Here is a 27,169-nt window from a genome sequence, read left to right as displayed (position 1 = left end):
TTTGGTGATCCATCATTCCACAGCTCTGTGGGGACAGGAACTACTGTCTGATTCAGCAGGCAAACACATGCAAAAGCCACTGAGATTTGCCTTTGTTGTGGGCTGTCAAATGTGTTTTTATTTTTATTTAATTATTGGCCTTTATTGGGAGTGAGTTCCGATTCTGAGTGCTTTCATGGGACATCATATGATGAGGTGGTACCAAGGGAAGTGCTGCAAAGTAGGTCAGGTACCACAAATGTAACCAGACAAGTCACTCAGGGGAAGTTCAGCTGTTTCAAATAAGTCAGAGACTACAGCCTGGAAAACAGTGATTAAAGCTTAGAAGCCTTTGCTGAAGCCACAGCATGATAGGCCTGAATCACTCCAGCAGTCAGATAAAGTTGTGCTATTATCAGTTTTCAGCCATCGTGCTAAAATTCTGATCCTGCCAACCTTACTCACATCAGGGACTATCCTTTGCCTGGCAAGGAGACCCATTTCCTGTGTTCACACATCATAATTGAGGTCTGAGCCTAGAATAAATAAAGGCATATGAAAGACACTCACTGCTGTCTACGTTGTATAAACTTTGCCTAGGCATTTGAATTTTTATCCAAATTGAGCTCATTCATTGAAGCTTTTGTGGTTCTTACACAGGCAAGACTTAAAATATTGTCAACCACCTTGCATAATTAAATGAGTGTTTGTAATTAAATAGCCTCAATATTTGTTGAATTTGAGCTATCTCACTTCACTCACAAAAGGAAAATAAATCTGGAAGAGACACTCTGATATATATTTTGTTTAACTAAAATGGAATTTTTAAGAGCTACCTCACACGCACCCCTTCACATCTGCCTAATTTGAAAGTCAGCTATAATAATAAATTCCCAATCCAACCCTTTCAATCTATGTAATCATTGTTCACCTTTAGCAGCACAGTTTCTTAGAAGGGGAAGTGTTTGGTGTTACACTAGTCTGAAAAGGCCTAAACTTCAACAATTTCCTTACCTTACTGCTGATTTTCACTAGCTTCAGGTTTTGCCTGTGATTAGGACCAATGTTTTTATAATGTGTTTTCTTTGCCCTTGAATGGAAAAACAGAAAAGAAGTTAAATCTGGGTTTGTTTGGTTTTTTTTTTTTGGTTGGTTGACTGGGTTTTTTCCCCTTAATATACATTTTGATTTAGATATCAAACTGGTCCTGATGCTGATTTTGGACAAAATTAATTGTACCAGCAGTGCCCTATCTGCAGCGCTTTGCCCTTGACATCCTGGACTTTTACATCTTCCTGGGCAAGCAAGCCTGACAAGGATGCTGTTACACAGCTATTGTTTAGTGTTTAGATCTTTAATATTAGGTCTTTAAAGTGTTTTGTGTCTACTTCTAGCAGGCTTTGTGCCAGTTCCCCAACAATGTAGCTGAATCAGTAACTTGGAGCCAATTCCATGATAGTGAGTCCAGCAGTCTGCTCTGGGTATGTATCTTGTGAGTCCTGCAGCCTGCAGGCCTCTTTGCCAAACAATGATATAATCAATAAGCTGCCAACTCTTGGATCAAGGATGTATCCAAGATATTTTAGGCTTATCCAATTACCGAATAATTGTGTTTGCAATAACTAGCTCGTGTTCAGCACATTTGGTTATTAGAAGAAAGTTGATTGCTGCTGACTCTTTCAGTGCCAGTACAGCCAGAAAAGCTCCACTTTATTATGTCTCCAATAAGCTTAGCAAAGTTACCTCTGACTGTCTGTTTTCCTATTTTTGGTGTCATGTAATGACATGCAGCTTATTCACATTGCTGTCCTCCGGTGGGGTTAGCGTAAAGGCTTTAAAGATATTGGCAGTGTGCCTCCAATTTCCTCTTCTCCCCTTTATACAACTACAGAGCTTTAAATCACAGTGCCTAAATTCACAATCAACTCCTGAAGCCACCCAGTGAGGCAGCAGGATGTGGAGCTATTCCGAAGCACCGATGAGCACTGAGTGCTGTGCTCCTGGGGTCCCCTCTCCCTGCAACTGGCAGCAAATCAGTATAACCCACCTGGCAGGTAAGGGTTCTCTTTGTTATGCAAACTGGTGTTTTTCAAGGCTTTTCACTCTGCAGACAAAGAAATAACCTACAGACAGAACATGGCAGAAAGCTAAAACCGTAAGAATTCTAGCTGTTCTGGAAACAGTCCTGCTTCAGTGATTTCGTTGAATACAAGTGAAACAACTGCCCAAACATGATAAAAAAATTTAATATATTTTCATGGTCATTCTTTTGGACATTTTGCACTTCCAAGGAGATCCCAAGAAGCAGCAGCTATTTATCATGATTTGGTCCCATGTTGATTTTTAGTCCCCAAATTCAAAAGGATTTGGGATTCCTGTGAGAAATTCTAGCAAAATTTTCTTTAGAAATCATGCTTAAAATAGATTGTTCCACTCATTCACCTAGTAGATAAGCATAAATATGTTGCAAATGAAGCTGCATGGGTTGAGTTTTTTAAATGTTTTTGCAACTCTTGATTTTCCTAGAAGGACTTTAGTCTTGAAATTTGAGGAGGAAATCTAAAAAAAACCACAGTGAATATGCTGGGCCAAAAAAACCATATTTGCATATTGTAGAGCAATATACATTCAGTGTGGAAGGGTGATGAAAGCAGAAGCAAACATCCATGGATCAACAAGTGAGTTTCAGTCTGTATGCAGAGGTATGTTCCTTTATATAGCACTTAACACGAGCTCCCAGGAAATCAGAGGGTGAACACTGAGCATATATAGATATAAGGGTTTTCAGTGGCATTGGTCATGGTTCAAGGAAGATACAGATGCTTTTCAGTCAACAGCCAAGGGGAACCACATACCCTCTTTCCTGGAAACAGATAAGGTGCTGGGATAGTAGTAGCTCACTATGCAGAAGCAAATAAAGGAAAGGATTAAAAAAAAAAAAAAAAAGACAAACAAAGGCAGTTTAAAACAAGTGGTAACATCACTCTTAATTTTGGGGTTTTTTTGTACTGACAGTTTTAAAAATCACTTAAAATCCACATAAAAGTGTAGTATGTGGGATTCAAATAAACACAAGTGGCCTACTAATGCACTAACGTGTGTGTAATTATTTTAAAATCTGGTTGCACAACAATGAACTCTGCTTTTCATCTTAATCTCATGGAGGAGAAGAGATTTCTGTGGTCTTGGTAAAATGCAATCCACGCCAGGCTTGGACTAGTCTGGCCACCCAGGTTTGCCTTTTCATATATCTGATAGATGTGTTTTGACAAGTTATATTAAGTACAAAGCAGGCCACCAGAGCAGCATGTGGAGTTGATATAGGCAGAGACAGAAAGGCAAATAACAGTATGAACACACTTTTGTAGGCAGTATTTGCCATAACTGAGAATCCCCCCATACATCATATTACCACATTTCATGAAGGAGGAAAAAAACCTCAATGCAAGAAACAGGGTTTAAAGGCTTTCAAAAGGCAATATTTTATGCAGGATTTACAGTCTTTGCATCTCCCTTATCTGTGTCAGGTTTGTTTTATATTTTATATTTTTTAAGAAGTGAATTGTTAGCCTTGGTGTACCTTTCATTTTAGACTGGTTCAGTTAAGGGGAATGTCAGAGCTTCCATTCCCACTCCATCCTTCACTTTCTATTAATACCAGTGTATGTTTCATTTAGTCACTCCTCTGAAAACTGGTGCAGAAACTTCATAAAGGGAAAAAAAATGCTGGCACATGCACACCTGAATTGATTGCCCTTTTCTTTCACAACCGTCTTGAGTACATCACCGTCATCCTCCAGAGCGCTTCTAAACAAGTTTTGGCAAAAGCAAAAACAAACACTATTTTACAACATCTTTGGATGCACTTCCAAAATGCAAAACTAATTAATCAGTAGTCTCTGAGAGGCTCAGCTAAATGTGGCTGCCTCTTTGACACTGATCTCAGCTTTGATGTGAATATAGAAAGCATGTGAGCAAACCCCCTACAAGAGGTAATGGGTTTCAATTATTTATTTGTTTGGAAGACGGGGGAGTAGAAGGTTAGCAATAAATACACAGCTAATCCTGCTTAGGCCCTGCTAACCACAAGGGTGTTTAACTCCCTGCTTCCTTACACTGTGTCTGCACAGGATGCAGTAGGATGCCTTTCTTGGGCTGTCATTGTGCCAAGTTCCTTACAAAGCAGAATATACTTAAAGGATATGTATACTGTCAAGCCTCATATAAAGACTGTTATTTTTAATTATTCATTAGCAACACTAGAGAGCTGCTAGCTCAACATATAGGCCTTTCCCCTTGCTTCGTTTAACTGTCATTGGTTTTCAAGTCAAGAGTGTGTATTCTAAGCTAGTCATTAGCATCGTATTCTCCAGACACAATATAATCATCCTAATAATTGATTGTAGCAAAGGTAGTCACTTGTATCCCATACAATTCTCAGCCATGAACTTTGTCCTCTGCAGTTTATTATGCACAGAGAAACATCTTGATGCTATAATCTATCTTCCTCACAAATTTACATCAAAGGGCAACAAGCTACATATTGCTCCTTCAAAACATACCACTTGTATGATGCTGTAAAAGCACCTGCTATTTCTGAAAAGCATGTTATTAGCAAATGTGAAATTAAAAAAAAAGCACCAAGTAAAAGCCTTCCACATAGAGACTATTAATGTATACAGAGAGAAAATACACACAGGATCTTTCTTTGGAAATCAAATCTGTTAAAATAAAGTAGAATGACTTTGTGTCACAAACAAAAGGGCTATATTGATACTTGACTGATTAAGAGAAACTGCCTGTAGAAGTAAGAGTAATCTACAATACTTATGTGATAAATACTTTGGGAAAAATGCCTACTTTCCTTGTTGACTGGACCAATTTAAAATCATTTCATATTCTTAAATAATTTATAAGTTCTACTGTTTTTCTTTCCCCCTACACAGACCTGTCTAATGCAATACATAGATAGAGAAACTTGGAAGTTTTCAAGATGTCTATTTATAAAAGTTTTAAATCTGATTTGCCACACAAATTCTCTAAGCCTAAATATAGTCCTCAAAAGGTGCAAATGAAATGGGACAAAAAGAACCCACTGAAACATTTATAAAGATGAGGAGAAAAAAATCTATGGTAAACAGCAGCTACTTGTAACCCCATTTCCGTCCTCTCCTGCCTCCAGCTCAAAACCAATATGATAATTGACCTCAGGAAGATAAAATGGGAATATTCTGTATTCACTTGATAGATTAGATCCATGTACAGAAATCTTATTACAACAGTGATTAAGCACTTATTTATATGCAATGAATAAGTATCTTAAAAATCTGGGCAGCTTACTCATCTGTACTATACTGATACACTTTTCACCATCTTTAAGCAAGATGAGTGATAGCAGGAGTGTTGGACAACACAGTTGACTGGATTGGAAACATCTCTAAGAGGAGAACTAGCTACTTGGAAATTAATCCAGCTCTTTCTTATTACAAGGAGGCGCAAACTCTGAAAATCTTCAGAAGCCAATTGGGTCACATGATGTCTACAAGAAGAATGAAGAGGATTTAATAAGTCACTGTTGCCAATTCAGTATAATTCTGAAACCAAGATCTCATCTTAATGTGATGGACAGTGAAGTATGAAACATGGGATAGCCACAGCTGAGCCAGCATGACTGACTTTCCTATAAAATAGGAGACAAATCAGAAAATTTGTGATGTTTTTTCTGACAGAATAGAAGGAAACTGGAAATACTGATATCATCAAAAGTACTCATTTACTATGTGTCTCATCCTTAACTGGTTACTCAAAGATCACTCCAGCTCTTGCACATGCACAAAGCCTTAACAAGTTTATAAGCTGTATAATTTCTTTCTTCTGAGTTGATCACCAGACACTCTTAACACAGAAAGAGTTGCTTTCTCCTGAGGACACTCAGCAGTATCAGTTATTTTTTGAAGTTTTCATTCAAACCAGACATCATCCAAAAAAACCTATTCATAATTATTTAAAATCAGTTTTTCCAGTGGTAATGACTAGATTTTTTATTAAATTTTGTTCTTGCAGAAGGATTAATGATTTTAATAGATGTTGCACACAACAATAAGGCTTTAAAAGAAAAGTGGGAAGACTAGTGCACTTAATGAGTTATAACATTCCTTTTTACCATAGGTTCTGTGGTTGGAGGTGCATATGTCTTTCTGTTAATAAAATATATATATAAGAAATGTATGGTATGGTATGGTATGGTATGGTATGGTATGGTATGGTATGGTATGGTATGGTATGGTATGGTATGGTATGGTATGGTATGGTATGGTATTAATCAGCATTTCTTAGATAAAATAACACTGTACCTACTATGGGGTTAATTTGCAGTATGGATCTTGAAACACTAGGGTTAGTATTCTGTCTGAGGCATTCTAAATCATTTTGTGTTTTTCCCCTCTTAGTAAAACTTTTGGAAGCGTGATCAACTGACATTGTGCAAGAGCCTGGTCTCCATCTCTATTTCATTAGCTCTTACTCAGATAGATGGAATCTTTGACAGTTCTTTAGTCCTTGGTCACTGAAGACATCTCTAAGACAGAGTCAATTTTCTAGACCTGACAATAGAACTAACTTCTACATCTTCTTCTATACCCTTAGAGTCTCCTCTCTCCTGTGGGAGTTTCGTATTAGAAAGTACATTTCCGAATTCCATTTCGAGGAGCTGTTTCAATTCTTTTTCAGTGAACATCTTGTCAGCTTTACAAATTCACTGATCCATGTTTCTCATGCAAACCTAGAAAATCCATGCAGCACACTGTACATTCTCCAATGTGACCATGGTTGGGCTTGTTAACTGGTAAGTAGGTTATTATTTAGTTCTGATGAATGATTAAGCGCTCTGTTACAATGTAAAGACATTTGGCCTGTGTGGTCCAGCTGCTAGCTGAATTCAATTGCTTCTACTTGAGCTTGGTATGTGGAATATTTAGTAGTCTTCAGCATAAAAATCTTTGCTCAGGCAGGAAATGTAAATATTTTCTTATTCCTTACAAGAGGAAAAGGTCAAGTTTTACTAAATTGCCCATATCACATTTCTCAATATTATAAATTTTATCAAAAGCTCAATTTTTTGTTGTAAAAGGAATATTCATTTATCCAAAATAAATATATTTAGTAAGTGACTGTCTAGCATAATAATCCTCTTGCTTTTTACTTTTGTCACAGTGTATAGTGTTTCACAGTGTGAACAGCAATAATGGTCATGTGTTCATATGAGTAGATTCATTTTGGCAAGTCTTGTTAGTTGACAGGTATGTAATACACTTGCCTTGCGGCTTTGAGACCAGGTTTCAAATACAGCCTTCACTGAAGTGACTGAAAATCATTCAGATCTCATAACTGTATCAAGTGACAAGTAACGTGAAGTCAGTCAGTATGTGTATGGGACCTGATGTACACTAGCCAGTCAAAAGTGCTTCCCTTTATTCAGTGCACTGCTATCTCTGACCATCACAAGACACTTAAGGCAAGGGATTAAGGCCAGCAACACAAATCTATCTTTCTAAATATATTCATATCTTTCCAGCAAGACATTTATGTGCCCAGCAGCTGTTTCCTTAGCTTTTGGACTCAGTGTCCACTAAAGGAACTCAAGTTCCTCACATATACAATAAGGGCACTGTACTAATTGTCAACACTAACTGCCAAAAGCAGCAATTCTATCAAGTTGATGTTGACTCAGACATGGACTTGTCCTGATTGGGTTACTCTTTAACGCTGCTGGACACCTCTCACTGTAATGTTTTCACTGCTCACCAAAGAGTGCCAAATGTTGGCATCTCATTCATGCTTGTCATTGCCATGATATCACACATTAAGCTGTAAGAGGAAACAAGATTTTACCTTATTATATCACATACAAGGAACATTTCAGTCATATAGACTCATGGTCAGAAAAAGGAAAATGGAGTTTATGTCCAACAGCCAATGATCCTGCAGGCTCTAGATAAGCTATTTAATTACACTTTTTGTCCCATCTTTATCCACTATAAAATAAACTTATTAAGATTAAGAATATGTGTGCTAGAGATGCACAGCTGGTTTGCAATGTTTTTATCCATGGGCACAATGTGCAGCACATGCAAGGATGTTTATTTTATTATAAGCATCTCAAAACCCGTTTTATTCCCCTAAATATTTTCTTTTAAGGAAGAAAGCATCATAGAAATGGAGTGTCTTCCAACTTAGAAAAGAAACTCATTGTGTTTTCACTTTGTGGCATGGTGAGTAGCATGGATGAGGCATATTTCTCCTAGCTGTGACATGGCCATACCAGCATGTTGTTATATACTGTATATACATATATATAAAAAGTATATTCTTTTTTTAAATTCCGGTCTGACCTTTGAGGTTTTCAAGCCTTTCTGAGCCTGCCACACCTGTTTCCTCTTTATTTATTACACATATACTTTCTTTTTTTTTTTTTTTCCCACCCTTGCATCAGTTTTCATATTTACAAACTGAATCCTTCAAGATGTTTTCTTCCTTTCCTCCACCCCAACAGTCTGTGAGTTCACTGAATCCCAAAAAAACATGAGGTCAGGTCATTACTGCTCTGCCCCAAGGTTTTCCACTTTATCTCATAGTGTGTCAGTGTTTTCTGTGCTGTTTGCAGCTCCTCCCAATTAATTTTCATATGCTGATGTCAGTTACACACTGGAAGTAGCCACAGCTATGCTAAGGGGGTGCTATTTTTATCCCCCTTTACCTTTTGGGCTGTCTCCTCCACAGTCAAAATCACAACAACAACTCTTCCTCGACAAGTTTCTTAATGAAAATACTAAATAATCTGTAAAATAATTAATCTAGTGTGCTCACACTTGAAGATTACTGAATCATTGGGGTTGGTACCATTGACATTACTGTTAGTAATTTGACTACTGTATCCTTTGGACTAAATCAAGATAAACCAGATATTCCTCAGAGAAAGCTGCACAGAAGAAGGAGAAAACATGACTTTCAAGTAAAAATGCTCTGTAGCACAGTCACCCCCTTTCCATGCTATGTCATTCAAGCCATAATTTTGGGAAACCGTAGGATGTCTATTCCTCATGCTGATAGCTGTTAGCACATGAGAATTTTGTGTGTGTTCATTGCTACCTGTAAAAAGTCTGTTTAAAATTCCTTCTAATTGTCTTGGGTCTTTTTTTGTTTTCCTCTAAAATCGCTGCAGTGATCATTACAGAAAAATCCTATTCTTCCATAAGGCAGTAATGTTAATGAAAGCCACAATGTAGTTCAGTCTTGAACTTTACCAGCATAAGTCAGGGGAGCTCACTGACACCCAGTGACATTATTTACAGCAGCTGAAGATTTGGGGGTTTGGGACAGTGTAATGATCTTGTTTCATCAAGCTAATTACTATGGAAACAAACACAATAAATAGGAATAACAGTCATAGCAATATGAATAGGAACACACCGTAATTTTTAGTGCTGAATTATAACTGATTAGGCAAGTAGAAATATTAGACGTTCATGCATCTCAGGTAACTGGCATAGAAGTTTATGTCCACATCAAAACTGTGAAGAGCATGAATCCCTAATTTGTATTATTTCCAGCATACAAAACTGAATTCATTCTGTTGGTCTCATCTGCCTTGAAGCTTCTTTATCAGGAATGTTCTGTGTAGCAGCATACCCATAAAAGATCCTTTACATACAAGTTTGAGGAGTGCAACTCTATAACTCGAAAATTACTTTTTAGAGCAAGTAATTTGACTAAATGTCTTGTGAGGTATCTTCAAAATTTCAACATCCAAATGTTAGAACAAATATCCTGTGACTTGTCATGGCATCTGCATTATTAAACAAAGTATTTGAGAGGGGCCTTTGATTCTGATGGTGGGTGGAATCTAGGAAAACGTGCAAAGAAAATATAATGTGGGACATTTTCTTTGTTCTTTATCTCTCGGATTTTACACCTCTGATGTCATAAATCAATAACAGAATAATTGTACAGATCAAGCATAGATTTATACATGAGAGTTTCCCAAAGATTTAATGTCCAATTTTTTTACCAGAGTCCATTTTAATAACAGGCCACTTAAAAAAAAAAAGCTACCACTTAAATCAAGAATCAATTAGAAACATTAATAAAAAAAGCCCTGTTAACTTCCATTAGACCCTAAATGAGCTTTTTAATCTCCATTAATCATGCAGTTGTTAATCATTGTTTTTATCAAGATTGTAAAAAACAGGGGTTTTAATTCCTTTCAAATAAATTAAAAATCAGCTTTGCTTAAAAACTACAAGAAAAACTTACCTACCAAATGATGAAGGGAATGGAATTAATGTGTTCAGTTATTTCTTGTCCATGGACTGAGGTAAGCACTGGTGGAAAACAGAGTATGCTAATTGGTAACCAATGCAACATCTTCATCTGTGATGAAGACTCAAATCTCAAACCTATTTAAAAGGCCCTGACTCAAGACTAGAGCATCAGGAATGTAGAAAATTACCCTATGTTTTTGTTGAAATACTTTTCTTTTTCATAAGAGATAGCTAAAGCATTGGGAAGTATATGGTTCCTTCCTGATTATGCTGTACTAATTCCTTCTCAAAATAATCACAGAATCAGAGAATTGCAGGATGGTTTGTGTTGGAAGGGACTCTAAAGATCATCAAACCTTAATGGCTCAGTGAACTTGTCAGATAAAAATCTCACTCGCTGTTGTACAGCAGTCACTGCCCACAGACCTCAGAAACGGGGAGAAGCCTGCTGGATTTTTAGGCAGGTTGAGAAATCCTCCCAAAACCTTCCCTTTTTTGGGAATAATGTAATCTATTCTAAACTTATTTTCTTTTTAAGCATCATTATTTATGGTTGGCATTATTTGCAGGAAAAAATATAGTATAGTAGGCAAGGAATTCAATCTTTTTTAACATTTCCTGCATTCATTTTCTCTGTCTCTGATAGATCTGTATCATCCACTGTGACACTGGCAGGCTGAGAAGTAGGTAGGTGGGAATGAAAATACCCTGTGGGATTTTTGGGCTTGGGCAGTGCAAAGGGACACAGTACTTCTCTTTGTTAAAATTCTATGCAGAAGGCCATTCAAATTTCAGTTTAATGTCCAATCTTTTACAACACTCACCTAAGCCTGGCCTTTAAGGCTACCCTATCCCTAATTAACACAGTTAACTCAAAACAGCAGTACACAACAAAATAGTTATTTAGCTCAGATGTGAAAATTTCCACTTTAAAAAGCAGGGGTGAACTTTCCCTCTGTATGAAATGTTTATACACTCATGAAAACATCAGGCATTTTCTTCTTGCTTGGCTTACAAATATTCTCCCTCTTGCACACAAAAGAACGGGTACATTGCACAAGAGCATCAGAGGGAGCCTGGGGGCAGCAGTGCCATGCGTTCAAGAATTACCTTGGGGCTCTTCAAGACAGGCCACTGGAGGCGGAGGTGACACAATGAATTCAGAGAAAGTGGAGGAGTGCTGGCTGAATAGATTCTTATGCATTCTCTGTATTTAGTAATACCCACATATTGGCATTGACATGAGTTTCAGAGGCAGAAGGGTTGAGATGCAACATGGCATTCATAACAAAGACTGATAGAAGCAAAATAGGAACAATACTAAATGGGACATCATTAAATATTATTATGAGATAAAGTTAAATTTTCTTAGTAGAAAAAAATTCTCCTAAGAACTGCATTTCAAAGACTGACATTTCATTGCTTAGCACATTCCAGCAATGACTGAGAATTGAACAAAGACATTGCAGTCTAAGAAGATCAGGGAGCAGAATATTACACTTCACTTTTTAATGCGTGAGTGAGTTTAGTGTGGGTTGGAGGTAGGAGCTGATAAAGCAAGGAGGTGCTATGCAACCTTCAGTCAAACACACTCTGTTTCATAACTGCCAGAGGCCTTCTCAGGTGCTCCTGGTCTCTCCAGCAAAGAACATGGATATGTGCAGTTGTGAGCAGGAAAGACCAGCTTATTTCTCCGGGGTGCTTGCTCTAGCCAGAACAGAGATTTCCACCTAAGAAATGAAAGCTCCTAAGAGCAATAACCTGAGCCATCTAGACCGTATTGTATTTTTTAGATTTTATGAGCTCATGAAAGACTTTCAGGCTTAATCTTTCAGCCATAGTTAAGACTTGAGGGCAAGGGGGGAGGATGTGCTAAACATAGCAAAACAAGGAGAGATTCACCCTCCTGGAGGGTGTACGAAATTATGAAAATCCCTGCAAGGACTCCACATTCTCCATAGGGTATGCAATGCAGTAGGTTTTGGAACACAGATATGTTGGTAGAAGTATTGCTGCACAAGTGCTCAGCCATTCAGTGACTAACTCCAAACCTAGACCTGATTTGCCGCACAACACTAGCACTACCCACTACCTACAGTTTTTCAAATGCAGTTGATTTGAACTAGAGAGTCTTCCCTAATTTTCCTCTAATTTCCTACTACTGGAAACTCAATCACCACCTAACAGCTTAAGCTCATTGTGATCAACTCCCTCCTTTCTTTCTGGTCTGTTAGGCCCTAGGATTATGTTGTCCCAGGTGCAGGCAGTTGGTCTTCCAGCCATCTTTGTTCACACAGGGTTTTGAACAGTGGCTGTATCTTGAGGTGGAGAGTGTATCTATGAATACACTGTTCTCAAAATATTCTTCAGGGCTTTGCTAAGGTAATAGCTGTCCTTCCTTAAGATATGTTGTGCTTTAGTATTAGTAAGGCTTGCTTAACCTATTCCATCTTGATGCAGTTGTTTCACGCTTCTGTAGCCTGAAGGCTGGAAAAGACACATATCACCCCTTCTTTTTGATAAGTCTTGTTGGTGTTATTTACCACACCCTGGTACGTTTTGACGCTTTGTTGTGATTGCTTGGCTTCTACAAGCTGGGTGTTACAAAGCATATTCAACATTCCCTGTCCTCTCTGAGTTATTGGGACTTAAATGCTGATTTAATGAGTTCTGCATGAAACAGAGGTTGCCTGGCACCTGGGCAATCCTTTACCAGCAAGGTGCTAGGATTTCTCTTCCCTTTGTATCTTTCTTTCATTAGTCTAATGAGAAGATTTATTCTACTTTCCAGTAGTGGGGAGACTTACTTAATCTTCTGCTGAAGACAACTGAGTGTTCAGTGGTTTGCTAACTATTCATCAATATTCGGGAGATGCCATCCTATCTCAGAAACATTGTCAGTTTGGAATAGGACACTGCTCAGTCTAAGCTGGTAGCTGTTTTCTGAGCTCCTTTCTCCACAGTGGTTCAGTCAACTCTTACCTTGCTCTCATCTGTGGCTATTTGCTCTTTTGGAAAGAGTTCATGGGGGCAAAATACAGTATGGGGTGGTATGAATTCATATGAACTTTCTGCTGAGGTGAACAAATGTTGCAAGCAAGGAGGCAAAAGTAAATATAGAGCCTTGCCTCTTTCTTGGGAAAGACCCTGGGAAACTGAATCTAGGGGAGCCATGCAGAGAGAGCCATTGGTCCTGGGAAAGGCTGGTGAGCTTTTCCACTCTGTCTTCAGATATTTTTTGAAAGCAATATCTGAAATTGAGGTAGTTCATATAAAATGTCAGAAAATCAGAGTTATGGTGTTGTAGAAACAAAATGTGTGTCTTTATTGCAAACCTCTGTTCTTGGTTCAAAAGTGCCAAGAAAATAACTACTCATATAGGTCCAATTGAAATGTTTTCTTTCCACACTTGCATTTTATTTCATATGTTACACAGCTCAGTATTCTACAATTCATCTGAAATACACCTCTGAGTTTCCCTGTTAGTTACTGCCTTTCACTGTGAGGTATTTGCACTGACTGCAGCATGCATCCAGCATGGGTGAAATTCCTTTTGGAGTTATCCTTACTGGCCAAATAGGCAACTGCACCCAAAAGCTGCATGCTTAACATAAAAAGACAATTATTCCCGGGTTCCTACTATCCTGATTTCATGTTGCCAAAGGTAATGAAGTAGTGCAGCCCAACTGGCTATTTTTGGTGGTGAAGGTCTTACACTCAGAAACTGCCAACTTTTTGGTCTCCTCAGGAACAAGAGCTCCCAGAAATTTACCTCCCATGATAGCTGCTAGAAATGGTAGATTCAATTCTTTATTCAATGAAGAAGGAAATCGTTTTAAATTAAATCTTGCATAGATTTTCATTCCATATTTTCTCGAATCCAAGTAATTGTTTTTTTATTATTATTTGAAACAAAATATAAAAATATGTCCTTCTTTCCTGTGCTTTCTTTCTTCTCTCTGCCTGTCTTATGGAGAAAAAAAAAAGACTGACAAAAATAGTATCTAAAAAAGGAGACTTAATTGAAAAGTCACTTTAGGAAAGAATCCTTATCCATTTGCAAAAGATCATTTTTGATAATCTGCAAAGGGAACTATGGTGACCACTTATTTTTATCCTGTGAAATTAAAGACAACTCTTTTATCTCCAGTTCCAGCACTTCACTGTGCCCAAACTGTTTAGCCCACTAACAGATTCAGCAATTCACCATGAGTTTTTGCTAAGTGTTTTTTTTCTTTCTCATCCATCAATTTCCTATATCCCTGCCAAAATAAAAAAGCCAAATGCATTGTAAAACAAAAATGTCAGATGTTCTTGCTTAGACACTGACCTTTGACAAGCAATGTGTTTGTTCTGGTTTTTTTGAGAGACACAGTTAGAAGTGGTTGCTTGATTAGGGCCAATGTGAACGTCTGGTGGAGTCAAACAGCAGTGCTCTGGCACACCTGCACTTGTCTGAGCGTCTTATGCTCTGCAAAATAAAAATACATATAGTGAAAACCAATCTTAATATACAAAAACAAGAATTTACTTTCTGTGCTCAAGATATATTGAAATTATGAGAAAAACACCTCCAGGCACCTTTCCTCACCTTTCATATCTGCCCCTCTAAAACAGCCTCTGCTGAATCAATGGTCCCTACAGAACGGTTGCATGCTTTAAACGGCAGAAGTACAATGTCTTATAAAGTTATAATCAGGCTAGATCTCACTAATCTGGGTTATAGCTCAACTGTGAAGGCTCTTTTGAGTAAAATCATTTCTTTATTAATGAGATTCAGCCCAATCTCACTGATAAAAATTACTTTAAAAGATGTCCCTTTGCTGCTATTCAAATGAATGGGAGAAAACGGTGGGTGTTTTAAGAGCTGTCTTCCTGTCATATCAGGATGGATCTCATTAGTGAAGGGAATGATTTTACCAGGAAAAAGCTTCTACAATGAGAAAACATAGCCTACCATAGATGAGCAAAATTCAAGTCTAAAAAAAAAACCTTAAAAATCATCTCACTGCTTGCACTCAATAACAGGAGAAAGGACATTTCTCTCTCTTTCAAAAAAAAATTAAAGAAAAAAAAAAAGGAAAGTGGTTTTTTAAGTTAAACTGGACAGGATCTCATTAATATAGGAACTATTTTACTTAAAAGAACTACCAGAATTATTCTACTGTTCAGCCTAGATTAATCAAATAAAAAATGATTGGGGGGGGGGGGAAGGAATAACTCAAAAGTGTTATATACGTATATAAAGCATTATATTTGATTTAAGAAACTGATATAGAGGGATTATAATCCACAGATATTTTTAAAGTAGTTGTCATATGTTTGGCCAGGTAAACTTTTAAACCAGTGCTTGGAACCTCAGTTACATATGGCCAACCACAAGTGACTGAAAAAAAAGGCAATAAAAGCTGTAAAACACACAGATTTTACAATAACCTGATTATCCTTCTCCTTGGATGTTTATCAGGAAAGGCTCAAGAGCCATAGACTTTTTAGCCATTACTGATTCCTCTTACTATCAAAAGAAAGACAGTTTCAGCTGGGTCCTGGACCACAGACAATGTGGGAGTATGTGCTTTTTCCTTGTCACCCTTTATTGTGTTATGAGGTTCAGCCAAAATCTTGCAATGAGGTCTCTCAATTAGCATTGCTCTGAATGTAAAAGACAATGATCAAGAAAGATCCTAAGGTGAAGGAGAGAACATGGTTATCTTCATCTCTAAAGCACTTCCATAAAAGAGGAGAGACTGGGAGGGTGTACTGCAGATGTGCAGTTCAGAGTCCTATCTGAACAGGAGCAGGAATCTGGGGAAAACCTCACACCCAGCTCAGAAAATCATCCAAGCCTGCAAATATCTATTTGAACAGAAACTAAGCATAAGAGACTGTGTGTCTTTCACTGTATTGCAGTATTAGACAGACAACAGTGACTGCAAAATCATATCGATAGACTTGCACAGTGTCTCTGGTTTCCTACTACATGGCTTTTCTAATATTTTGATGCCTTTATTCTGTTCTCACAGCACTCCTCCATGAAGCAATATAGCCAGCTGCAGATACTTATCCAAACTGCAAACACAAACCTAGACAGGAATCAGCTTTTGGTTTAAATAGCCCTAAATTAATTTGAATCACTGCAAGACTACACACACCTGTGCCCATGGATGCATTTACTGTGTTCTGGCCCCAGAACTTTTGCAGTGATTTCTCGATGAGTCAGTGCAGCAGCAGCAGCTCCAGAGGTATGGAAATATCAGCATGTAAGTGTATGTTCACCAGGACCCATTTTTTGAGATGTTTTAAGATTAATTTTCCCATTATCACCACATAGGAAACATTAATGTAATAAACACTCATGGGTTTTTTTCAGTGTGCTTAAAATAATTTCTGATCAGCAGATTACTGAACATACTTGGAATTTACTACAAGTTAATTGCAAAGAAAAAAAGAAAGTGGAAAAACTGGATTTTGTGTAAGGCATGTTTTAATTTTTTTCCCTTCGATGACTGTCAGATTCCTTGACATCTACAGGGAATTTCAGCACACCTTAATATATATACACTAACTCACAGATTTGCAATCACTAATTAATTCTGTAACGCACTTTACAACAGTTAAGAGTAAAATTATTGCATCTCTTTCACATAAACACACACATTCAAGCACACAAAAACACCAGCTCATACATGTATGAAAATCTACAGTGATATTTTATTTTAGCCCACCTCGAGGTGGGCTAAAATTCTATTGTCCACATTTTTATGTATTCTGAACATGTTAAAACAAATGTGTCCATGTCAAAAAAGTGAATGCCATGGACTTTATCTTTCCAGATGAGAAAGCTGCTCTGAGGTCTGATTGCAGCTATCTGAAATGAAAACACTGTAGGTGTATCCCACATTAAATGTTCAGCTTGAAGCTAGCAGTTAAGCATGTCACATTATTACATGCATAATAATATGATGAGCTGAAATGACAGAATGCCAGCTTCCCACCAAAAATTAAAGCAACAAACACTGATTTCTTCCAAGGATACCAACTATAATTTTGCACAGCAGCTTTGGGAAATGAAAGCATGTGCTACATGGACAAAAGGACATACCAATGGCAATGGTAATACAGTGCAAACTGTCTGAAATACCACATCATGTTTAAGGAACACATCAAGTTTTAAATGGTGCAGCAAGTATAAAGTGTAAGTAAGAATGGAAAAGTCTGTTTAAAAAAATATTTTCAGCTCCTTTCACTGAAATAAAATTTAATTTACTCTTGATTTGGTCTTGATACTTGCTAAAGAACAGCCAGATATGTTTGATGCATTAGAAGATGACCTTTTGGGGAATCTTAGCACCCATTCCTTCCATGGAATTTTGGATCTCTTCAACACTCACATGTAGGACCTCACAAGGTTTATCAAGTTTTAAAAAGATGCAATTTAACTAGGTTAATATTTTATTTATGTTACAACTTCCCTCTAGTCATGTCTAACAGAGGTTCTGCTTACAATCTTGCCAAATACCAAAGAACAAATCAACAGAACCTAAATATACTTTTTTTAAAAGATGTTATTTGGATAAAATTTACATTTAAAAGTCTAAATTTGCATTTCTCTCTATTCCCCCAAATATCAGCTTATTAAAAATAAAAGTTTCCAAGAGATCTTTTGGAAGCAAAACTTTTATTTTTAGAATGATTTAAACACTTTTGCTGGTGCATGTTTTATATAATTTTGCTGCATTACAACCTAATTTTCGTTATCATAGAACTGCAACTTTTTTTCTTCCTGAAGTAGAAATGGGACATTGTTTGTAAACAAGCAATCCCACAAAAGAAATACATTCTTACTAAAAGCTGAAAACAACCAAATCTCATTAAAAAGATTAGTCACCAATCAGAGGTCTTTCTACATCACATACATGAGTGTTAATTGGAGCAAAAAATCACCCCCAAAATCTGCATAAATCTACTCTAGTACATAGTTGTAGTACTTAGTGCTGATTTTCAAGTGTGAATCTCAGGTGTTCCAGTCCTGTCGTGCTGCTGCAGGACTTCATCCTGTGGCTACTGGATGTAATGCTTTCAAGAAAGGATTTGATTTCCAGAAAAAGAGAATTGAAATCTGAGTTAAAGAGGATAGCAAAACATTTTTTATGCTCCTAAGAAACTAACACACATTGGACTCTCAGATGGTCTTCCATTTTGTCTATGCATCCATTACTTGTGTAAATAAGAATGTCGATATTGTTATGAAATAATGTATTATATGGTTGTTTTGGAACTCTATTGGCCAAATAGAAATCAGAAAACAGTGTCATATTTTACTTACAGCAAACAAATAAAAAGACATTTGATGTCTTGCATTTTTGCAACAACTAAAAGACACGGAAACCAGAATTCAGCAAGACCAAGTGGACAGCCCACATGCTACTTTACTGCTCTCAGGACAGAGCTTTTTGATATGAGAAACTTCTTTGCTCTCACCTGTGGGCCCATAGGTGACCAGGATCCCATTTTCTTCTCACACATCCCTGATTTAAAGCACTGAAAAACTGACATATCTGGTTTCTGGCAAACCGCAGGGAAAAGAAAGCTTCAACCTCAAGCATTTCCTTGGAAAATACTATGCCAAAGATCAGTCTGTCAGCAGAAGCACTGCAGTTTTCACTATTTGTTTTCACTGGCACAGAAGTGTTATCATGTAGCAGAATCCTGCACTGTTCAGGGAGTTACGTGCCACAGTGCTCACCCTGGCTGTATTTATATCCCTCCTAGGTCATTTGTAGATGTTGCCCCAAGAGGATACTCCAGCCTGGGCACTGTGTGTGCTCCCACTGCACAGCCAAGCCACTCCAGAGGGAAGCACAGTGCAACGTGGCACTGAGGGAGGGCTTCCTAGCATAATACCAGATTTTTAGTCCTGCCAATGTTCCTTTCCCACTTCTCCTTATGATGCTACTGTCTCCTACTCCTTTTCTGTTCAGTGAACACTCACGGACAGTCACAGTCTCCATGGAAGCTTCTCTGACAAGTTCCTTCCTGAACATTTAATGCCCTAGAAAAAGACTTGCTTTCTTTCTCCAAGGGGATGAGCTGTTGTGAGCACTTTGGTCATCTCCAGCCATGCCCACAGCACATTTTGTCCAGAATACACTTGAAAGCACCACAGACACCAGTGCAAAACTTCCAGCATTCCCTTCTGCCCTACTGTACACTACAGGGATACTCCAGAGGGATTGCCAAGGGAAAAAAGTTTTAACTGCTTGGTAAGCTGATTTCATATTTCCAAAGGTACTGTAATGAGACAAATGGGCTCAGCTATTTTATCCTCTCTGGCTGGTTCTTTAATTTGTGGATTGTCAAGTGGGTTGCTAATTTCTGCTCTGGTTTTCAACTTCTAGGAGCTCTCCAGATACAGCATAATGCACACCTCTTTGCAATAGCCTCATTTGTAATGTAATCAGAGCAAGGGTAACTTCAGTGAAGTTCACACATAACAGAAATGCCTGCACCTGTTCTAAACACAAGTGAAAAAAAATAGCTTGGTTGACAAGAAGTTACGCATGACCCAGCAATGTGTGTTTGCAGCCCAGAAAGCCAACTGTGTCCTGGGCTGCATCCCAAGCAGTGTGGCCAGCAGGACAAGGGAGGTCATTCTGTCCTTCTGTTTTGCTGTGGTGAGACACCACGTGCCATTCTGGGTCCTCAGCCTAAGAAGGACATGGACCTGTGGAGCAAGTCCAGAGATGCTTAGAGCGATGGAGCAGCTCTCCTGTGAGGAAAAGTGGAGAGAGTTGGGGTTGCTCATACTGGAGAAGAGAAGGCTCTAGGGAAACCTTACAGCACCTTCCAGGTTAGTAGAGAGCTGGACATGGACTTTTCATGGGAGCATGTAGTGATAGAACCAGGGGGAATGGCTTTAACTGAGAGAGAGTAGGTTCCAAGTAAGTGTAAGGAAGGAATCCTTTACCACGACGATGGTGAGGCAATGGGACAGGTTTTCCAAAGTTGTGAATGCCCCATCCCTGGGAGTGTTCAAGGCCATTTGGATGGGGCTTTGAGCAACCTGATCTAGTGGAAGGCATTGGAATGAGATGATCTTTAAGGTCCCTTCCAACTGAAACTATTCTATGATTCTGCGGTTCTATTAACCTGACTGGGGCTGATACGCAAATCAAAAATTCCTGCCTGTGCTCAAGCACGGCTTTCAAATCAGGAGCATTTCTTCTCATTCCATCCTTTCTGTATTTTAAGATATCACTTATTCTTTGTGGTTTTGCATCAGGCTCAGTCTGAGGTTTCTTCCTGGATTGCTCTTGCCATCTTATTGAACTTCTGCAGGTGTTTTGCAAACCATGCTGACCTGCAGGGCTAGAGAGGGAAAATTCAACCACTTATGTCCTTCTGTCTATGTAAATAAGACAGGACATATACTTTACCTTCTTCCTTCTATCCCTACTAATTTGCAATGTCTGGATCCTCTGTTAAATGTCTCATAATTTCCATATGGAATATGGATTCCCTATTATGCACAAATGAATTTAGTACTGAAAAATTAAACTGTCACAGGGAAAAAATGAAACTGTGAAAGCAAAGGAAAAAAACTCAGAGCTATAAACTGTGATACTGTCTGGTCTCAAACATAGTGATAAAAAGGCAACTTATTTTTTCCTTCCTCAGGATATGAGAACATTGCTTCCAATTAAGCATGCAGCATATGTAGCAATCCAAATGATGGAGCTGACCAGGTGATCTCTGCCCTCACTCACTCCGACACAAATCCAGGTTTGTGTCCTGGAAGGAACTGCTGTGAGTTTGTGCTGGAAAAAACTAAGAATAGAGCTTGAACCACTGCCATAAGAAGAAGCAAAGAACCAAACAGAACATTATTAAAATGTCAGTGTTCATTTCTGTTCTTAATAGCTATGTACAACGCCCCTGCTCCTTCACAAAAAGGAGCTGGAAGGTCACTGTCATTTCTGGTCTTGAAGACATGTGTCACTCATTTCCAGCCTCTTCTGATATTTGACAGTATGGACCTGCCTGAAGCACAGCAAGAATAAAGGATGACACAGCTCACTGAGCAAAATTTCATTAACCATTTTCCTCCTACTCAAATAAGAGTTCACCCCTGACCCTAAAATATAGAGTTTGCTACAGAAGAGGCACTTGCAAGGGCTTCAGTTAATGCAATCCAGTCTTTGAAAAAACCAGGTCTCTGTCTTGGAGGAATGCTTGAATTTATAACAATCTTTGATAAAATACTACATAATCTGTAAGAGAAGAAATGGGCTGCTTCAGCAGAGTAGGTCACAGTTTTCATTGTCTAGTCTGACCTGAGTTTATTTCACCAAGTGAAGGTAAAAGCATGGGTTTTCAGTGAAAACCACTGCATGTGTATCAGCTATATTTGTGTGTTCATACTCATAATTAACATTTTACTCATAATTTGCAGATTAAATACTAGGTTTCATTTTGGTAAATCAGGAAACTCCATTAACAGTTTAATTACTAATTTGTCCAGGATATTCTGTGTTGTAGTAAAAACTGATATTTTTCCTTTTACTGTAACATGACCCCTTCAGAGAGTACAGTTGGTACCTAGATTGACACATGATACAGATTTTTCTTCATGACAAGCAATGTCACTTGGGTCAAGCAGCTTCTAGAGTCATCAGAATGGTTTGTATTTTACGAAGAGCTATGTATGACAGTCTATATAGCTTAATGCATGGTGTGTTATTATAGCACATGACATGATAATTGAGGTTTTATATGCTTATTAAAGACATAACAGGAATTTTCAGTTGGGTGAAATCAAGACACTCATCCAAACTCATAACTATTAGATTGAAACAAGTCTTCCAACATTAAAATTTCCACATTTGGGGAAATTTTGGTTTTGAACTTTGTGGATTAAACCAGCCTCTTATATTAAATGTCACTACTTGCAAAGGTAATGTATTCTATTCCACCTGCCCAGACACAAATTAAGACAATCTTAAAGCATTGGAGTGACAATGTTTTTCCAGCAGACAGTGCTCTTCTGAACATAAAGCATATCCAGAAGACAAAGTCCTGTCACAATAGCTTTAGAGTTTCCACTCTGTAAAAAAGATTCTTTTCTGTGATGGTCCAGCCTATTCTATAGAAGCACTTCATAGAATCATAGAACGTCCTAAGTTGGAAGGCACCCATCAGGATCATCGATGTCCAACTCCTAGCCCTGCACAGAACGATCTTCAAGAGTCACACCATGTATCTGCAATGTCCAAAAGCTTCTTGAACTCTGTCAGGTTTGGTTCTGTGACCACTGCCCAGGGGAGCTCTTCCAGTGCCCAACCAACCCCTGGGTGAAGAACCTTCTTCTCATATCCAATCTAAACCTCCCCTAACACAACTTCAGACCATCCCCTCAGGTCCTGTCACTGATCACCACAGAGAAGAGATCAGTGCCTGCCCCTCCTCTTCCCCTCACAAGGAAGTTTTAACTGCAGTGAGGTTTCCCCTCAGTCTCCTCTTCTCCAGGCTGAGCAGACTAAGTGACCTCAGCTGCTTCTCACACTGCTTCCCCTCAAGGCCCTTCTCCATCTTCATTGTCCTCCTTTGGATGCTAAGAGCTTTGTATCTGTTTTATACTGTGGCACCCAAAGCTGCCCCCAGCACTGGAGGTGAAGCTGCCCCAGTGCAGAGCAGGGCAGAGCAGAGCAGGATAATCCCCACCCTTGCCCAGCTGGCCATGCTGTGCCTGATGCCCCCAGGACAGGGCTGGCCCTCTTGGCTGCCAGGGCACTGCTGATTCATGTTCAATTTGTCATCCACCAGGACCCCCATGTCCCTTTCCACAGCACTGGTCTCCAGCCTCTCATTCCCCATTCAGCGCATACTTCCATACATACATATCCCAGGTGCAGAATCTGGCATTTATCACTGTCAAACTTCATACAGATGGTGATTGCCCAGCCCTCTGGTCTGTCAAAGACTCTCTGCAAGGCCTCCCTGCCTTTAGATTCAAAACTTCTCTCAATTCTGTATCATTTGCAAACATAGTGCACCTTTGATTTCTGCATCTAAGTTATTTATGAAGATGTTTAAGAGTGCAGGACCGAGGATGGAGCCTTGTGGAGCCCCACTAGTGACAGGTCACCAGTCTGATGTCACCCCATTCCCTGTAACCTTTTGTGCCCAACCCATGAGCCAGTTGCTCACCCATCACAGGATGTGTTTATCCAGCTGGGGGATGCACATTTTGTCCAGAAGGATCATACAGGAGACAGTATCGAAAGCTTTACTGAATATAAAAAAATTACACCAACTGGCTTCCACTGATCAGCTAGGTGGGTTGCCTTGTCATAAAAGGAAATTAGGTTTGACAAGCAGGACTTTCCTCACAAAGCTGTGCTGGCTGTGAGCAATGACTGTGTTGTCCTTCAGAAGTTTTTCAATAACTCACAGGTATTCCCTATGGCAGGAAGGGCTAATATCAACCATTTCTGGAGAGAAAAAGTGAAATAAAGCTTAGTATTACTTTAATATTTTGTTTAAATTTAAAATACAGTCTAAAGACAGTTGTGGTGTGGGAGTGTGGTCATTTTAAGCAAGTGCTGTCTTATGTTGTTCTTGTTTGTAAGGTTCTTAGTAACTGAGAGGAGAAAGCTGTGACTGATAAATAATCAATATCTGTAAGACCATATAAATAAAGCAGAATATTAAGATAAAAGAACTCAAGAATGAAAAGAGATTTTGATACAATTCCCAAGCAATTATATATTTCCTTTGTTGACTGACCTTTTTTAAAATCTATCATCTTTCTAACCAATACTTACAGCTATTAAGAACTGCTCCAGGAGCAAACAGCTGAAAGAATCTGACACAAGATTCAGTTTATTGTATTATTATTTCTAAATATTAGAGATATGGATATTAATTTAATTTTAAATTTTTATTCTTTCAGTAAAGACAACATTAATGCAGACAGTGCATAGGAGTCTCAAAGTATGAGATAAGGCTGTATGGGGGAGATCTGCTCAATGTGGGCGACCTGTCTCCCAAATTCAGTTCTTATACTTCATCTTTTAATTTATTCAGAACGCCTTTGCAATTCACACCCTCTGATCTTCTCTTGTATAAATCACACTGGCCCTTCTTATTCCTTTGGTAACATCATACTGGTACCTACTATGGAGTGCCCAGAAATGAGATAATAGTGCATCTTCACATTTTAACACCTCAAATCACTGCGCAAGATTTGCACTTTGGATTAAAACTTAGCCCTGTGAGTGCAAAAGCCAACAGCTGCAGGGCTTATATTTCTCTTGCCCTAGTAAATAGGGCTTAGGAAAGCTTTGAACTCCACAGAGACAGCTAAAGAATGTAAAGGAGTACTTCACATTATGAAAAACAGATCTCTAAAAAGTAACAAAAAAAACCCTATCAATATAGTTACACCAAGTCTCTTTCCCCTTGAACAATATTTATAGAGAACATAGAACTCTTTACTTCTCTCCATTTTTAACTAAAATGGCTGCAGCATTACAAATAGAAAGGGCACATTTATAGTTTCTTTAACCTAACCTAAAAAATTAAATCTGCAGCTCTGAATGTGGGTAAAATTCTCAACCATTTCCAAGGAAACTGTGGTTGTGTTCCTCTGGCTGCTGGTCACTTTTTGTTTCTGACCAGAAGGTTGATGAGCACTTCTCAGTGCCTGTCTACAGCCTCAAGTATAGATTTCCTGCACCATTACAGACTGTAACTTCAATACCCATAGCATTTAATGAGGCTGCTAAACTATAGAACTGTCCCTTAATTGCATTAGCCAGCAAAAGGGAGGTCTTTGGAAGAGTGGTTTACAAAGAATTTGGATCCAGAACACTCCTACAGTAGGATTCCATGCCTCCCTTATTGTCCTCTGCGTCTTTTCTCCTATTTAATGAGCTTTTTAAAGCTTATTGTTTACCTGGAAAGAAAATTCAGCCAGAACCATGAAATACAAATAATCATCAATGTTTGCCAATAACCAAAGGGTAGTAAATAAGGTATTAGCCGCAGAACATCAGTTACTAAATGCCTGGAGAGTGGCCAGTCTGGCTGCAAGTAGGTATTCCTCTTCTCCCCTGCTGTCATTTATGTCAATCTTGAATAGATTCTGTTTTACTATGCAGTGGATTACACCCAGAGCTTATGGATATGAATATGGGTTGCTTGATTTGCTCTCTCTGATCATGCTCCAGTGGTATTAACACTTGGGGTCAATCTGGATTATCCCATGTTTAAAAGATGGCAATTAAACATTTCAATTCTTAATTTCTGAGAATTTCTTCTTGCTTATTTGAAGCTAAAGGAATTGCTCATGCAGACTTACTTTGCCAATTTCCTGTTGCTGGTGGTCTGGGTAGTGGTAAGGGGAAAATGAAATTAGATCGTTGCACAAGTATTCTCCCTTGGATCTGAACGAGTTCCAAGGAACTTAAAGGTTGAATGGGTGATTTCACTTTTCAGAGGCATTTTCTCCTTCTGTGTTGAGACTCCACAGTCAAAATTAGATAAGATGCAAACCTAAAGCAAAGTCTGGAGTTCAAATTTTACCAGTTTTGTGTTTAGAAAAGAGCCTGGTTTGTCATCACAGGAGGTAAGGGTGACTGCATGCGAAACCGTCTGGGATACCACCAAGTGAGAAGGAACTTGGGACCCACTTCCAAGCTGGAAGAAAAATGCAAAGAAAAGCAGAAGGCTATCTTTAGCATGCCAAGTACATTAGATGAAAAGATGAGATCATCTGAAAGGTAAAGGAGACTTTCCTCTAAAATATATGTCTCTGATGTCATGAAGTAGCTGGTGTGAAAACTTGCTCGATATGTAGTAGCTCAGATATTTTTGTTCACTATTTATTTTTATCCTCAGTATGTTAACTAGGAAGACAGTGTCAGAGCTACATAAAATGAAGACACTTTGAGTAAGAAAAAATATTTTGAAAAAGTATAGAAATTATTGTGAGAAAGACTTTGTCTAAAATACTGTTAAATCCCCTGTTTAAATACATTGGTTTAGAACTCACACAGGTCTAATCAGGAGTGAACACAGCAGCTTCTAGGGCCCTGACAAAGTGGGTGGAGGACAAAAGAAAGCAAAATGCCTGCTTCAACTCACTGTATGTGACCTTTCCTAGGACCAGGCTATGATTTCCAAGTTTGACCGCAGTTTTCTGTGCTTTTTTGAAGGCTAAGATTTTTATCTATAGAAAGAACTTTACAATATAACTAAGTGTAATAGAGTGCATATTTGCTGTGTATTAAGATCAACATCAATCAATGATTTTAAAGATTACATTATTCTTCTCTCAAGTGGAAAAATGTGTGACCAGATAGCAGCTACATGTCATACCAACGTTAAATTTAGCTTTCCAAAATTTATTTCCCAAACTCTCTGACAGTATGCAAGAAATAAAAACTACCCAAGGTTGAAAATAGCCCACATAATCATAGGATTCCAAGAGGCCATAGTGCCTACAAGTGCCCTTAGCCATGAAGGTGTTAATCAGTATATACTGTCTCATCTGCATCTAAGAAGCTCTGCAATTAAAATTAGAACTTTTATGTCTGATCCCCAGCTTGCTGCTATTCAAAGCTCCTATCTGCATACACTGGGGATGGAAAAGGCCTTTTGAAAGTAAATAATTGGAAAAATTAGAGGGATTTTCGAAGATTGCAGAGCTTCCCTTTAGGACCAGTCCAGGAGCCCTGTCCTTCTGTCAAAGTACAAATTACCCCCATATGGTGATGTCCGCTCTCTCAACTGTAATTTATTCATTATGCAGAACGCCGAATACCAAATGGTGAAAGCACGGCAGCAGAACAATGAAACAGGCTTGGGAA

The sequence above is a fragment of the Lichenostomus cassidix genome, chromosome 5 (genome assembly GCF_008360975.1).
Source record: "Lichenostomus cassidix isolate B80296 chromosome 5, HeHo_3.0, whole genome shotgun sequence".
Taxonomy (NCBI): Eukaryota; Metazoa; Chordata; class Aves; order Passeriformes; family Meliphagidae; genus Lichenostomus; species Lichenostomus cassidix.
Note: the sequence above shows the minus strand (reverse complement) of the source record.